This window comes from Zea mays, chromosome 3 (assembly GCF_902167145.1).
Source record: "Zea mays cultivar B73 chromosome 3, Zm-B73-REFERENCE-NAM-5.0, whole genome shotgun sequence".
Lineage (NCBI taxonomy): Eukaryota > Viridiplantae > Streptophyta > Magnoliopsida > Poales > Poaceae > Zea > Zea mays.
The window spans coordinates 15,668,334-15,685,761 of record NC_050098.1 but is presented as its reverse complement, the minus strand read 5'-3'; the positions used below and the strand labels follow the sequence as shown (position 1 = coordinate 15,685,761).

Here is a 17,428-nt window from a genome sequence, read left to right as displayed (position 1 = left end):
CGCGTATTCCTTCTCTCGCTGACATCATGGGGCCCCCTGCCCAGTCTCTTACCCGCGCTCGCTCCTCCCTCCCTCTCTCTGGTCCGCGGGGTCCGCATGTCGGGCTCGTCTTCAACAGCTTGCCGATCGCGCCGCGCGGACTCCGCCAAACTCGCCGTGGATTCTCGGCCTCCGTGCAACGGCCGCGGGTCGCTCCTTGGGTATAAAGCCGAAGCTCCGCGACCCCTCCTCCTCGTCCCATCCGAAACGGAAGCCCCATTGCCGGCGCGTGATTGAAGAACCGAGAAAGAGAGAAGAAGAAGTCCGCCGTGCGAGGATTTTCGTCCAACCGGCGATTTAGTCCTTCGATCGGGACCGGGTTGGCTCGGCGACGTTGCGGGGCAGCCATACGAAGTTTCGGTCGACGTTGGGGGCCTTCTCGGGGGCGGGAATTGCTCGTCGTCGTGCAAGCTCCGCCGTGAATCCGCTCTCCTCCGTGGGCGGGACTGCAGCCCCCTTCAATCGCCGGTGAGACCCCTCTCTGTAGATTCACTATCTTCCCCTCTTGGTTTTGCACCGATTAATTTCTAGTTCGGGGTGGTTTGGCACCGGATTGCGCGTTCGCCGGCGAAGCTCCGCCGTGGGTGCGCCACCGCCGCCGCTCGGGATGCTGGGAATTGGGGGAAGGGCTCCTGACCGTTGGATCTCGTTGTGCGGCTGAGATTAGGAGTAGGATACCCCCTTCGCCCCATTAAATACCAGCCGTTGATCTCTAATCGTGCGACTCACGGCGCGTACCGGTTCGGTCGGGGGGAAGATCTAATCTGGTCCCTTGATTCAAGATCGGACGGCCCTGGATTCTTGATACCCCTTCGGCCGGGATCTTTTGCTAAAGAGCCCTTCGGCTTTCACGGAATAAACCCGCCGTCCCTCGGGCACTGTTCCCCGTGTCTCGGGTTTCTTGCGCTGAACCCCCTGCGGTTTTCTGTTATTGAGGCCCAGTCCAGAACTCGTTTAAATTGAATAAATAAAATAGAAAATGGATTTTTAATATGAAAATAATTGCTAGAACTTAGATAATTCATAGAAAATTCATTTTAGCTCCAAATTGAACCATTCCAGTTTCTAAAATTTTGTAATAATATTCTTCATCATTTTGTGCCTCTGTTTTGGCATGAAAGGCTCATTTAAATTTATCTAATACTTAATCTTGTATTAAACACATAAAACATTAGAAAATCCATAACTTAAAATCTATAACTCCAAAATTAATGATTCCAGTTCCTATGATCTCATTTTAGTGTCTAGTTTATTACTGTGTATTTTATTTACATGTTTGGTGTAATGTTAATTCTTGCTATACAATGTTTGTTTGAATTGCTACGACTAGCAGTGAGGATACGTATCACCTGAGGATCATCCTGGTACCTGGATTCTCAAGGCCCAGGCAAGTTGTGCCCTTGATCACTTCTTTTTACCTACTCATGTTCTAATTAATCATAATGATCTGCATAGGTTAATTTTGATGGGACCCAATAGGTTACCCTAGTTTGTCTATCTTTATACCTTGTTTACCACTGAACTTTCTGGGTAGTACTTGCTAGTGCTATATGTGGTTTTGGGTATGGAGATACACTATCCATGGTTACATTTTTGTTATCAGTTGTTATTTATTGTTCATGTTGAGATCATTATGTTAATTGGAACATGGAGAACCACCCGGGAAAACAGTGCTACCACAAGGGTTTAATGGGACGCCCTTGGCTGATTAATTAGGAAAGCTAGTGGAAGACTACCTTACCCGAAAGGGGCAAGGGCAGTAGGGGAGAGGTCAGTGCGGGAAGTGCCCTCGGGAGGATTTTGCTGCGATGGCGGTCCTGCAAGGGATTCCTGTACTGGATCTTCCTATAAACTGTAGCGGGTTTTCGGAAGCTAGTGGAACTTTGTAAAGGCCTCGTAGTGGATCCCTAGCCATTCACCTCGGAAGTGTCTAAGGGCCTTGCAAACCCTGGCGACATGGGATACACGACTTGTGGGTAAAGATGCGCAACCTCTGCAGAGTGTAAAACTGGTATACTAGCCGTGCTCACGGTCAAGAGCGGCTCGGACCCTCACATGATTAATTTATGGAACTAAATTCAATTTGTCATATGCATTGCATTGCAGGTGATGTGGTTACTTTTGTTCTACTATTTAATTGGGTTGGTATTTACTTATACTTAGTAACTGCTAATAAAATTTTGACCAACTTTAAAAGCAATGCTCAGCTCTAACCATCTTCTTTGGTAAGCCTTACACTTCACGTGAGCTCCCACCTTTGGCGAGTTCATGCACATTATTCCCCACAACTTGTTGAGCGATGAACGTATGTGAGCTCACTCTTGCTGTCTCACATACACCACAGGTCAAGACCAGGTACTGCAGGATGATGCTCATGGAGGATGCTGTGATGAGTTCGTGAGAGGTCTAGGTCGTCGTCTCCCAGTCAACTTTGGGTTGTTGGACCGTTGTCTCCTTATAATGTAATTATTTATTTTGTAAAGAACTCCTGTTATATATAAAGTTGTGACATTCGATCCTGTGCCACTATACATCATATGTTTGAGACTTGGTCCCAGCATACCTGGTGTTTATGTTAACCCCGGGTTTTGGACCCCTAAAATCCGGGTGTTACAAGGCCGCAGTTAGCTGTTGTCGCAAGCATGGAAGCGGCAATGCAGAAAGTCCTCGACGGGATGGCATAAATGGAGTCACGCTAGACCGAAGCCATGAGCGGTCGCTGTGAAGACTTGGAGCGACGGATTTCAGAGATGGACCTGAGGACCGAGGCGCGTTTGATCTCGTTGGAGATGGATGCCGACCAGATGGAGGGATGGAAACCGGTGGTGGAAAGGCGGCTCGACAATCTGAATCTCGAGATGCAGTGCACCAACAGATTCATGGAGAGGGAGACGCTGGAACACGAAGCTATGCAACCGAGTCTGCTTCACCGCCACCACGACGTGGTGCGACTGAGAGTTTTACATCAGTATGGGTTGACGTCCAGGCACATTCCTACCAGGATTCAGTTCATCAATGGGCCAAACGGCCACCGCCTCGACCAACATTACTAGGAGCGCGAGTTTGGCCAAAATCTTGGCCATACTCATGACCCGGTCAAGGGTAGTAACAAAGAATCCATGCCTTACCACCAATTTCTCGAATCCAGTATGTTTGACCGTGATCGATATTGGATGGGGGGGTTTTGAGGGTTCGAAATCGGGTTGGGCAGTATAGATGTCCATCCGGACCGCCCAGCACGGACCCGGTCCGAGCCCGGTTAGGCACGGCACGAACAGGGTCGTGCCTGGCTCGGCACGCTGTTGACTCGGGCCGTGCTGGTTCGGGTCACATGCCAGGACATGTGTCCAAGCACGGCCCAGAGAGGCACAAAACGTGTCGGACTGGCCCGAAAGCCTCTGGGCCATTCCAGGTCGTGCCCTCCACTGGCCCAAAAAATCACAGAATTACAAAAAATCTAAAATGCTAAAATTCTAAAATCAGGCATCAGGCAAACAACTAATATAAAAACACAAGCACACATAATATGAAAACAGATAATTATGGAGCTGTGTACAATGGCTGACTCATTAAAAACCTTCTTAGGCAAAAACTCACACCTCGTGAGAAAAAGCCTAAGAAGGAAAAAAGAGTACAGCCACAGCTCCTAAGCCCTAAGGCATAAGTTCATACAGTACAGTCCATGAGTTCATATAGTCCATGAGTTCATTACAAGAATAAGCCATCAGGCATCAGGCAAACAACTAAGCTAGCCAACCACCACTCCACCAGTCCACCACCAACTACTGTTTGTGTTCTTCTGGATCATCAAGGTACAAGTTCTCATGTTCAGCTTCAAGTTCTCGTGTCTCTTCCTCCACAGTATGCTGCAGGTGAGCATCAGCAAGCTCCCAGTCTTTTATGCAAGACAAAACCTCGACCATATCTGGAGCCAGGCGACGTCGACGCTCTTCAATCACCCTGCCAGCAAGACTAAAGGTAGACTCTGAAGATATAGTAGAAGCTAGGACTGTCAATACATCTTTAGCAAGTAGAGCAAGAACATGATAAGTGAGCTTATGCTGATGCCACCAAGATAGGACATTGAAGTCCTCATCAAACTCAGTTATAGTATCACTATCTAAGTAAGATGCCAGCTCAGAAGTGGATGCAGCAGTAGAGATAGAACTAGAACCTGGTCTCCTTCCCACAGAAAACTCACCATCATAGTCATCATCACCATAGATGTCATCCCATGCCATTTTTTTTCTTACCAGAACCAAGAGATGTTGGGTGTTGATTAGCACGCAGGCGTGTGTCACCAAATTTAGCTTCATACAACTGAAATATCTTGGATAGTTTAGATCTAACTTTAATTGGAACATTAGAATAATTTGTACCAGTTAAGCTAGCTAACCTGACAAGGAGTTTGTTAAAACCCCTCATCTTAGCCCTTGGGTCTAAAATAAATGCAACAACATATAGTAGGAATATCCCTCCAATATTTCAAAAATTTATCTTTCATAGGAACAACAGCAGCCCTAAGAAGTCTATCATTTTCAAATGAATTTAGATGTCTGGCTATCCTCATAATATGGTGTAGCATCAAAGTAGCAGTAGGGTAGTACACACTAGACAATGCAACAGTGGATTCATAAAATAATTCTAGGAAAGAAATAACTTTTTCAGCAATTGTCCAATGATCATCAGTGAGTAAAGGAGTACCATCATAATGCAAAGGATACTGAGTTTTGATAAAAACAGAAAAGCTGGACTTGTATGGTACTAGGTGTTTAAGCATTAAGTATGTAGAATTCCATCTAACATCCATGTCAACACCAAACTTACGAGGACGAATAGCCATACTCATACAATAGCTTTTATATGCAGCTATTCGTTGATTTGAAGCATTTAAAAAGGTTATAGCAGTTCTAAAGTCATCAATATAAGCTTTCAAATGTTGAAGACCAGCTTTAACAATTAAATTAATAACATGACAGGAACATCTTTGATGCAAGAACATAGTGCACAAGTCATCATCAGTAGGTGTAAAAGAATCATCATCATCATCAGTCACAACAGGAGCAGGCGCACCAAGGTAACCAGACAAGAAAGGTCTCAGATATTTCATGGCAGTATTGTTTGATGAAGCATTATCTAAGGTGATTGCAAATACTTTATCAGTTAAAGCATAATCATCTATCACAGTAGCAACCAGATTAGCAATACTAACACCACTATGTTTACCATCAATTAACCTTAGACCAAGCAACCTTTTTTCTATTTCCCAGTGAGAATTCACAAAATGAGCAACTACACTTAAATAGTCTTCCTTAGCCTTGCCAACCCAAATATCAGAGGTTAGACAAACTGTAACACCCGGGTTTAAAGGACAAAGTCGAGTGCATCTCATACATGCGCCAAAGAAGACAACATATATAATAACAGAGTGTATAGAGATAAATGTCACAATAATCAGAGTACTTATTACATAGCGGAAGTCTTACAAAATAAAAGATAAATATAGCAGGATCTAAAAACTATCATTGGCGCCAGAAAGTGAACTGGGAGACACCACCTAGATCGAATCGAACTCCTCGATATGCAGCTCCACTTGAACCACCTGTTCTTCTCCTGTGGGGGGGTGTGAGACAGCAAGGGTGAGCTCACACATGTTCATCGCTCAACAAGTTGTAGGGAATAATGTGCATGAACTCACAAAAGGTGGGAGTTCATGTGAAGTGTAAGGCTGATCAACAAATAAAGTTTGAAGCTGAGCATTGCTTTTATAAGTTGGTCAAAATTTTATTAGCAGTTACTAAGTGTAAGTAAATACCAAACCATAATAAATAATAGAACAAAATTAATAAATAATCCCATGCAGATGCAAATGAAAAATTGAGTTTAGGTTCCATAATTTAATCATGTGAGGGTCCGAGCCGCTCATGACCGTGAGCACGGCTAGTATACCAGTTTTACACTCTGCAGAGGTTGCGCATCTTTACCCACAAGCCGTGTTACCCATCTGCCAAGGGGTCATGAATCCCATACACCTCTACCAAGGAAGTGAGGCAGGGTAACACTACGAGGCCTTTACAAAGTTCCACTAGCTTCAGAAAACCCGCTACAGTTTATAGGAAGCTCCAGTGCAGGAATCCCTCGCCTGACCACCATCGCAGCAAATCAACCCAAGGACCTCCCTACACTGACCACTCCCCTACTGCCCTTGCCCCTTTCGGGTAAGGTAGTCATCCACTAGCTTTCCTAGTTAATCGGCCAAGGGCGTCCCATTAAACCCTTGTGGTAGCACTGTTTTCCCGGGTGGTCGCTCCATGTTCCAATTAACATAATGATCTTATCATGAATATAAATAACATAACAGAATAATTGGAACATTGATATAATGAAATATTAATCTGAAACCACATAATGCAATAGCATAACTACCCAAGTGAATTAGGGGTAAACAAGATAAACATGATAAACAGACTAGGGTGACCTATTGGGTCCCATCAAAATTAAACCTATGCATTGAATAGTGATAATAAAGAATATTATTGGGTAACAAAAGTGGATCAAGGGCACAACTTGTCTGGCACTTGAGATTCCAGTTACCAGGGTGATTCTTCAGATCCTCATGACCTCACGCTAGACGTAGCAATACAAACAAACATGATATGTACAAAATTACCATCACACCACAGATAAGAATAAAACATATAACAATGATCTACGCGCTGCTACGAGATCGCGGGACCGAGAACTACTAAGATCGGAGTTATGATTTTATAGAGGACGTGATTAAAATGTTAAACTATATTATAAATTGGTTAATATAAATCATATAAAAGGTTATTCTATAAATAATAATCTCAACTTAAATATAAGTTATAAATTGACCACAGATTATATTCTAGTAGATTATAATGATAAGTAGTTTAACGAGACTAACCAATATAAGTTAAATAAAGATCTAATTATAAAAGAATGGGATATGGTATAATAAATGCGGTTATTGCATAGTAAATATTTATACGAGACTAACGCAACTTGAACGGATCAAATCGGAGTAAAAACGGAGGAGTTATGAATTCCCTAAGGTTTTATGTATTCAATACAAGATTAACCAAGAGATTAATTTTTAATACAATTTTCATGTCAAAACAGTGGAACTATATGATAAACAACAATATTATAAAATTATAGGGACTGGAATGGGTAAATTTGGACTTAGTATGAATTTTATAGGATTTAAACAAGTTCTAGGAATTATTTTTATATTAAAAAAATCATTTCTGTAATTAATTATCAATCCCTCGGATCACTGGACCGCGCACACTATTACAGAAAAGCCCAGGGGCTTCTATGTAAAACGCCCGAGACACAGGATACAGGCTCTGGATCGCGTGTTTATTTGTTATAACACCGAGGGGTCTTTTGCAACTTGCCTCGGCGAAGGGGTACGAACGTGACTCAGCCAACGGATCCGCGATGCACGGCGAGGATTAAAAGCAAACCGGTATGCAATCGTACGCATCGGATCCTAGATCGACGCCGTGGATTTAAAGTAACGAAAACCAACCCAGTGCGTAGGATCAACATCGCCCGGTTCACACAGGCCTCACCCGAACCGGTACGACCGATTTAATCGCAGCCGCACACGTTGAGATCAATGGCACACACATCATCCTACCATGGTCTAATCCTAAACGTCCATCGCGAGATCAACGACCCTGGGATCGTCATCTACCCTTCCTCCGGTGTCCGAACGGCGGTGCACTGCCTGGCGCGGTGGCGCCATTGCAGAGCCGCCCAATTCTACGATCCCAAGCCCAAACCCGAAAAGTGCTATGCGTCGATGGATCAAAAGGAAACAGCAGGGGGAAGCTCATACCGAGTTTAGCACGGTGAGGAACGCTGGCCACGAGCAATGGCAGATGGCGGCAATCCACAGATTCTGGCGAGCAATTCGCCGAACGACGATGGCTCACGAGCTCAATTTCCCACCCGCGTGCAATCCACACAGATCCCACTGTCACTGGTTGACCGTAGATGCGCATGCGCAGTGGCTACGGCGGCGCGGAGCGACTTCCTCGGCCCTCTTTCTCTGGTTCCAGCGTCTCGGCACGGTGCAAGGTGCGGCTAACGGGCTTGCGGTGTCAGAGGAATGGGCAAGGAATGGTCTTATACCCAGATGCGCGAGGGGGAAAAAGAAGTCCACGTGCCGGATCCCGGCGAGATCCACGCGCGCGACAATGGCGGGGCGGTTCGTCCGAGCACGAAGCGGAGCTAGTCCCGGGTCAGCAGCGAGAAAATCGGGGAGAGGGTTCGCAGCAACTGAGGCCTCTCCAAGCGGTTACCTAGGTCGCGCACTGTTTGTGCGGTGGAGATGCTGACCGGTGGTAGAGTCCTAGCGGCTCCCTGTTTGTGCGGTAAATCTCGAACTGAAGGTAGAAGATATCACTGACCGGATGGGGCCGCACGTCATCGGCTTGAAGCGAAAAACAAACGAACAGTTCGGCTGGAAGATGCACTGACGTCATCGCTGACCTTATAGTGACGCATACTCCGGCAAGGGGAATAAAGAAACATTAAAAATTGGCAAATGGCATGGGCTACGTGAAGGGTGTAGGGGCCGGCTCCCGGCTGCAACCTGTTGTACGAGGCTCACATAAAAAAAACCCGGAGTGTGGCTTGTGCGCGAGGTAGTCGGCGGAGAGTGAAATTCAGCCAGGCTACCATGCTTCTTTCTTTTTTTATTCTATTTTTTTCTATTTGAATTTCAAATCAACACAAGTTTGAATTTCAAACCTTTAATTTAGATACACATATAGAACTTCAGCATGATGTGCACTAATTTATTTATTTAGTTATCTTCTTTATTATTGTTATTTTATTTAAGTAATGGAATACACACAACACATTTATTTCCATGGAATGTTATTTTGGGTGCGTAGTCAATTCAAAGGCATAACCCAAGGTTCATATTCCTTCGTTTTGATAGAAACCATTTTTAAGGTCTAATCTTTATTAGTATATGATTTGGCTACTTGGTTAATTTAATACCATTAACTGATTACGGAAAGGAAGGGTCCTAATAGATTTCCAAAGATTTCAAAAATTTCCAAATCGCAATTATATATATATATATATATTCTACCAATTTTTGGCTTTACACAAACAGATGTAACATCAGTTTTCAAAGTACCAATTAAGTTTACCTTACGCTCATTATATAACTTAATCATGTCCCTAGCAGTGGTTTGCCTAGAAACATACACAAATCTAGGGTTATGTGCACGAGTGATGTATTCTTGAAATGCATCAGTGGACCCATGCCATAGAGGTAGATCATCTCTAGCTATCAAACGACAAAGTTCATTCCTTGCAACAGAAGGACAGTACTCCCAACGCTGCAAAGAACCATCGGGGTTGTACTTAAGCACAGTTTGGGTTTGGCCAGAGCGATTATGTGCCTTCTTAGCACTACAATTGTGTCTAAGCAAGTGACCAGTACCAGAAGAGGATTTAGCACTTAATGTCTCATGACAGAACTTGCATCGAGCAGCATACCTTACACACTTACCATTTACCAGATTGGTTAACTCGTCGAAATTGTTCCAAACTTTGGATCTCTTCCTTGAGCCGCCACCAGCAGAGGCAGTGGTAGATGCTGGTGGGCTCGTGGAGTCCGTAGCAGTGCCTGTTCTAGAGGCGACGAAATCCTCGAGGTCGACCGGATCTAAATGAGTGACACCAACACCCAATAAGGCTTGTCTAGCATCCATCGCCTCATTGTGGTCCTCAAGTTGTCGCTCCTCATCCTCTGCAGCCGGGTCAAGGTCCATAGTATTGAGACCTTGACCTCGACAACGAGGATGAGGAACACACTGGTCTCCGACTCTCGGCTCTCGGCTCTCGGCACCCGTCTCCGACTCCTCAACGACTGCACGGCACCCGATTTAACCGATACCTACGTTGAGGAACACACCAGAAGAATTAGGGTTAGGAGAAGGGCCCGAAGAACACACCGATAGAATCATAGAATAGGGAAAGGAGTAGGGCCCGAGGGACTCACCTTGTGCAGTCGGAGCACCGGAGACGACAGACGATGGCCGAGATCCGTGGAGCGAGGAACACCGGAGGGGATTAGGGTTAGGGAGAGGACCGGGACGTCGGGAGAGGAAGGTAAGGACATAGAGGAAGTATAGATGTCCAAGCACGGCGCGGGCGACCGACGTGCAACTGATTCCAAGCACAGGGGACACCGGCGAACGGCGGCGAACCGCAGATCCGAGAGGGGAGAGGAGATTAGGGTTCGGGCGGAGCCGCGGAGTCGTAGAGAGCAAGCGAGCGAGGCGAGGGCGAGAGCGTAAATGCGACTGGCGAGGCGAGGGCGAGAGCTACCTGTGTCCGTAAATGAGGCGAGGGCGAGAGCTGGGCCGCTGGGGCGCGTCGCGCGCGGCCGGTTAACCTAACCGGGCCGCCGCGTGCCTCCCCCTCAGACGGGCCGGGTCGGACTATACCCGACGGGCCGAATTCTGTGGCCCAGCCCGACACGGCGAACGGGCCAGGCTAGCCCAGGCACGATTGAAGCCGGGCCGTGCCGGTGCTGGGCCGGGCCATTTTCGTGCCGTGTCGCGGGCCACCCGGTGGGCCTGGCCTAGATGGACATCTATATTGGGCAGTTTACTCCGCGTTAATTTTCCTCAATTTGACGGGATGAATCCCCACTTATGGAAGACTCTTTGTGAGAACTACTTCGACATGTATGAAGTAGACACTGTGATGTGGATTCGGGTTGCGACGATGCACTTCGAAGGTCGTGCGGCTAGTTGGCTTCAGTCGCTGAGGCGGCGCGTGAGAGGTTTTTCTTGGTCTGAATTTTGCGCCCTAATGCATGAGAGATTCGAGCGTGAACAACACAAATAGCTGATTTGTCAACTATTCCATATTCGGCAACAGGGGTCCGTAGCGGAGTATGTGGAGCAATTTTCAGTATTGGTAGTTCACCTGTCGACGTATGAAGCCAATGCAGATCCATTGTATTACACACCTGTCGACGTATGAATTTTGCTCACTCCAAATGGTCCAGCAAGTTGGATCTAAAAGAAGGTTATCATCAGATTCTTTTGAAAGAGGGTGAAGAATATAAAACTGCATTCCAAACTCATATAGGTCATTATGAGTTTAGGGCCATGGCTTTTGGACTAACTGGTGCTCCCAACACTTTTCTAAAAGCTATGAATGAAACCTTAAAACGAGTTCTTAGAAAATGTGAATTGGTGTTCTTTGATGACATCTTGATTTACAGTAAATCTTTTGAAGATCACATGATTCATTTGGATAGAATGCTGCAACTCTTGCTGGCTGACAAATGGAAGGTGAAACTGTCAAAATGTGAGTTTGCTCAGCAGCAAATTGCCTATTTAGACCATGTTATCAGTGAAAAAGGGGTGGCTACATACCCTGTAAGATCTAGGATATTAAGAACTGGAAGGTGCCATCTACAGCTAAAGAATTGCGCAGTTTTCTAGGACTGGCAGGTTTTTACAGAAACTTTGTTAAAAACTTTGGAGTCATCAACAGGCCATTATTTGATCTTTTAAAGAAACATGTATTATTTGTGTGGACAATGGAGCATCAGAAGGCCTTCTAATTACTCAAACAGGCATTGATTACTGCTCCGGTTTTGGCACTGCCTGATCTCACACAACCCTTTTCTATTTACATTGATGCATGTCAGTATGATATGGGAGCTGTTTTGATGCAGCAAGGGCATCCTCTAGCATTCTTGGGTCGTGCTTTGGGTCCCAGAAATCAAGGCTTGTCAACATATGAAAAGGAGCACATGGCAATCATCTTAGCTATTGCCAGTGGAGATCATATCTGCAATTAGCTGACTTTGTTATATACACTGATCACCATAGTTTGACCCAGTTAAACGAACAAAGGTTGCATACTATTTGGAAGCAGAACATTTACACCAAATTAGCTGGCATGCAATACAAAATTGTTAATAAAAAGGGAGTTGACAATGGGGCTGCAGATGCTCTATCGAGACATCATGGCAATCCCAAATGTTTAGCTATATCTCAATGCACACCTGACTGGTTGGAAGAGGTAGTCAAGGGCTATGAAAATAGTTCTGCTAATCAAGAATTATTAGCCAAACTGAGTCTGCAATCAAGAAGTATGGCTCCTTTCTTCTTACACCAAGGTGTAATTCGGCACAAGGGTCGGATATGGTTAATAGACAACTTCTAGTTACAGCATAAGGTCATACAAGCATTACATGATGCTGCTGTAGGAGGGCATTCAGGGGCACTTGTGACTTACAGTAAGATCAGGCAATTGTTTTACTGGTCTGGCATGAAAAAAGCAGTTTATGACTACTCCCTCTGGTTTCCTATTAGTTGTCGTTTTGGATAAGGTTCGAGTCAAACTTATAAAATTTTGACTACAAATAACTATTTTGTTATTTAGTTTTGGAACCTAATATTTATATGCACCAATTTGTCATAAAAAGTACTTTTATAAAAGTATAAATGTATTAAGAGTTCATTTGTATTTTAACAAAAAACATTGGTCAAAGTTATATTTTGGAGACCGTGTCGTTGTCCTAAACGACAACTAATAGGAAACCGGAGGGAGTATGTGCAAGCTTGTGTTACTTGTCAACAAGCTAAGCCAGACAGGGCTAAATATCCAGGGTTACTACAACCACTTCCAATTCCTCCACAAGCCTGACATACCATATCACTGGACTTTACCAAAGGGTTGCCTAGATCAGTTCAGTCCAACTGCACATTGGTTGTCATAGATAAATTTTCAAACTATGGTAATTTGATACCATTACTGCATCCATTCACTGCTATCAAGGTTGCTAAGTTGTTTCTTGATCACATCTACAAGCTCTTTAGCAACATTTGTTTCAGCTAATTGATACTCATTTGTGCATGTCCTCGGCATATCACCCTCAGTCGGGTGGTCAAACGGAGAGATTGAACCAATGTTTGGAAACTTTCTTGCGGTGTTTTTGAAAGGGAAATGTGCCCTTGGGCCATCTCTAAGTATTTTGGTGATTAAGTGCCCAACACAAATAGTTTAATTATTAAAATGTGCCAAATGGTGGATGAAGTGCAAATCAACTCAAAGGTATGATTCTAGACTTAGTACATTGTTTTTTGTGTACTAACATAATTGTCTAAGTGCTAGAATCAGAGAAAATACAAAAGGAAAAAGACTTGGCTGGAGCAGCCAAGACTCAGCGCAGTCTGGGTGCACCGGACTGTCCGGTGGTGCACCGGACAGTGTCCGATGCGCCAGGCTGGCGTTTGGTCAACTGGTCGCTCTCGGGAATTCGTCGGCGGCGTACGGCTAAAATTCACCGGACTGTCCGGTGGCGCACCGGACTGTCCGGTGAGCCAACGGTCGGCCGCGCCAACGGTCGGCCGCGCAATCCGCGCGTGACGCGTGGCCGAGCCAACGGTCTGATGGGTGCACCGGACCGTCCGGTGTGCACCGGACAGTGTCTGATGCGCCAACGGCTCCAAATCTTTAACGGTCGGCTGCGCCAATTTAGGAAGGTGATCTGCACCGGACAGTGAACAGGGGATGTCCGGTGGTGCACCGGACTGTCCGGTGCGCCACCCGACAGAAGGCAAGAATTGCCTTCCAAGAATGCCTCCAACGGCTCCTAGCTGCCTTAGGGATATAAAATGGACCCCTAGGCGTATGGAGGATATAACCAAGCATTCTTTGATCATCTCTAAGCACCAAGACTTCATTCTAGCGCATTTGATTCGTTGTGATAGCAATTTGAGCTCCTCTTGAGTTGAGAACTCTGTGCGTGAACTTAGAGCTCAAGTTGTGACTAGTGTGCGTGTGTTTGTCTCTTGCTTTGAGTCTTGTGTGTGTTGCTTTTCCCTCCCTTACATCCGTGCTTCTTTGTGATCATCATTTGTAAGGGCGAGAGGCTCCAAGTTGTGGAGATTCCTCGCGAACGGGATATAGTGACAGAAAGGAAAACACCGTGGTATTCAAGTGGATCCTTGGATCACTTGAAATGGGTTGAGTGCAACCCTCGTCCATTGGGACACCACAACGTGGAGTAGGCAAGTGTTGTACTTGGCCGAACCACGGGATAACTCACGTGTCTTTTGTGATTGCTTTTCTGTGATACTTGTGTTCACAAGAGCTCGCTATTTAGCCTACTAACACTTAACCAAGTTTTGTGGCTATAAGTTTCAAGTTTTTACAGGATCACCTATTCACCCCCCTCTAGGTGCTCTCAATTGGTATCAGAGCCATTCTCTTCACGAAAGGGACTAATCGTCTGAAGGGATGGATCCTAAGGGAAAGGGGATGGTGATCAACGACAAGGAGAAGGAGTCCTTCATCAATGAGCCAAAAGACGACAAGCCCACTGACTCGGGCTCAAGTCATAAGAAGAAGGATGGGAAGAAGAAGAGGCGCATCAAGAAGATAGTCTACTACGACAGCGACGAGTCCTCTTCTTCCCAAAGAGACGACGACGACGAGAAAAAGAAAACGGTCAACTCAAACTTTTCTTTTGATTATTCTCGTATTCCGCAAAAATTCAATGCTCAGTTGCTTTCCATTCCTCTTGGTAAACCTCCACACTTTGATGGAGAGGACTACGTATTTTGGAGTCACAAAATGCGTAGCCACTTGTTCTCTCTTCATCCAAGTATATGGGAGATAGTAGAAAATGGAATGCAATTTGATAGTACGGATAATCCCATGTTTATCAATGAACAAATTCACAAAAATGCACAAGCTACCACTGTTCTTTTAGCATCCTTGTGCAGGGAAGAGTATCATAAGGTGGGCAGCTTAGATAATGCCAAGCAAATTTGGGACACCCTCAAGATCTCACATGAGGGGAACGATGCCACCATGATCACCAAGATGGAGTTGGTGGAAGGCGAACTAGGAAGGTTCGCAATGATCAGGGGGGAGGAGCCAACTCAAACGTACAACAGGCTCAAGACCCTGGTCAACAAAATCAGGAGCTATGGAAGCACGAGATGGACGGACCACGACGTCGTCCGGCTTATGCTAAGGTCCTTCACTGTCCTTGATCCTCATCTTGTAAACTCTATTCGTGAAAATCCTAGGTACACCAAGATGACGCCCGAGGAAATATTCGGAAAGTTTGTAAGCGGGCGAATGATGATCAAGGAGGCAAGATATGTTGATGAGGCGTTGAATGGCCCAATGCCGATCCACGAGCCTCAAACCGTTGCTCTCAAAGCAACAAGCAGCGGGGAGGGGCTACTTAGCAAGGTGGCGCAAGTTGAGGCGGCCGGGCTAAATGAGGATGAAATGGCCCTCATCATCAAGCGCTTCAAGACAACACTCAAAGGTCGCAAGGAGCATCCCAACAAGAGCAAGACAAAGGGAAAGCGCTCCTGCTTCAAGTGTGGTAAGATTGGTCACTTTATTGCTAACTGTCCCGATAATGATAGTGACCAGGAACAAGGAAAGAATGGGAAGAGAGAGAACACGAAGGTTTACAAGAAGGCTAAGGGCGAAGCACACCTTGGAAAAGAATGGGACTCAGATTGTTCTTCGTCCGACTCTGACGATGAAGGACTCGCCGCCACGGCCTTCAACAAATCGTCTCTCTTCCCCAACGAGCATCACACCTGCCTCATGGCAAAGGAGAAGAAGGTAAGCACTCGAAATACTATTGCATATGCTTCTTCAAGTGATGATGAAGTAGACTACGCAAGTTTATTCAAAGGCTTAGATAGAACTAAAATTGATAAGATCAATGAATTAATTGATGCGTTGAATGATAAGAATAGATTGCTAGAAAAGCAAGAGGATCTTTTATATGAAGAGCATGATAAATTTGTAAGTGTGCAAAAGTCTCTTGCTTTAGAAGTTAAAAGAAATGAAATGCTTTCATGTGAATTATCTACTTATCATGAGTCTATTTCTAGTCTAAAGAGTGTCAATGATGACTTAAATGCTAAGTTAGAAGTAGCAAATAAATCTACCTCATGTATTGAACATGTAGTAATTTGTAATAGGCGTAAAGATTTTAATGTTGATGCATGTGTTGAGCACCTTACTTCTATTGCAAAATTAAAGGGTGAAGTGGCTAGTCTTAATGCCCAACTTAAGACTAGCAAGAATGACTTTGATAAACTAAAATTTGCAAGGGATGCCTACACTATTGGTAGACACCCCTCAATTAAGGATGGGCTTGGCTTTAAAAGGGAAGCCAAGAACTTAACAAGCCAAAGAGCTCCCATTTTCAACAAGGAAAAGGGAAAGGCTCCTATGGCTAATAGTAGTCAAAAGAATCATGCATTTATTTATGATAGAAAATTTTCTAGAAATGCTTATCATAATAGGAGTTGTAATGCTTATGATTCACATGCCATGATTGCTTCAAGTTCTTCCTTTGTGCATGGTAGAGATGTGCCTAGGAAAATGCATAATGAAAATGCTACTGTTATTCATGCCTGCAACACTGATTTTGTACTCACATGCAAAGATAAGAAAGTGGTTGCTAGGAAATTAGGGGCAAAATGCAAGGGAGACAAAACTTGCATTTGGGTCCCTAAGGCTATTGTTACTAACCTTGTAGGACTTGTTGGGACCATGCTTCGTCGCCGAAGGTCCTGCAGAAAGAAACAGCCTTGGCTGAAGCTGCTCGTACGTGATGCCGAAGGTGCCATTTCGTGAAGCTTCGGAATTACAAACCGACTTAAAGATAGAATGACCTTTTAGTCCATGAGAGTCCGAGTCATTGTTGTAAACTTTTATGAAGGGTATGATTGTAATTCCTCACGGGCTGTGTCCTGTGCCTATAAATAGTGAACAATATTCCTTTACTGTTCACGCATTCCTGCAATTGCAATTGCATCACTCGGAAATTATCCTTTGTCAAGACAGAGGTATAAATGTATCTAAATATTACATTTGAACATCTTAAATTTATATATAGGAAATAAATGATGTTATTTATTTCCAATTCACTTGTTTTTAATGCTTGATGTCTTACGTCATTTCACATTATCTTTGTGAATTCGACTACGAAGGTATAACCTTCGTAGTTCTGCCTTTATAACCTTCGTCCGAAGCATATTCTTGAGGAAACGATGCTTCAAAGGACGAAGGGCATTGATATTTAACATTTTATGTTGCCTTGTTCTTAATTCATAGCATTTGAGAACAAGTCCCCAACATTGGCGCCCACCTCCGGTGAACTCACTTCCACTTTTTTGAGCTGATGGCTTCGTTCAACGATCAAGTCGGAGCTGTTTCGGCTCCGAAGCTGGTACTCCCGATAACAGGCGATTCATGCTCAGAGCCAGCCAACAAGAAGCAGAAGAAAGAAGCACAGAGAAGGGTACAGCACGTTGGGGTG

General features: G+C 44.8%; 1 long non-coding RNA gene across 1 annotated transcript; it reads right to left on the bottom strand.

The window, feature by feature from the left end:
- Window positions 1-5,472: 5,472 nt before the first annotated feature.
- LOC109944926 (uncharacterized) lies at window positions 5,473-8,466 on the bottom strand. Its single transcript, XR_002268312.3, has 2 exons — window positions 7,913-8,466; window positions 5,473-5,652 (listed from the first exon to the last, which is right to left on the bottom strand). It is a non-coding gene; the product is annotated as an uncharacterized lncRNA (long non-coding RNA).
- Between the last annotated feature and the right edge of the window lie 8,962 nt (window positions 8,467-17,428).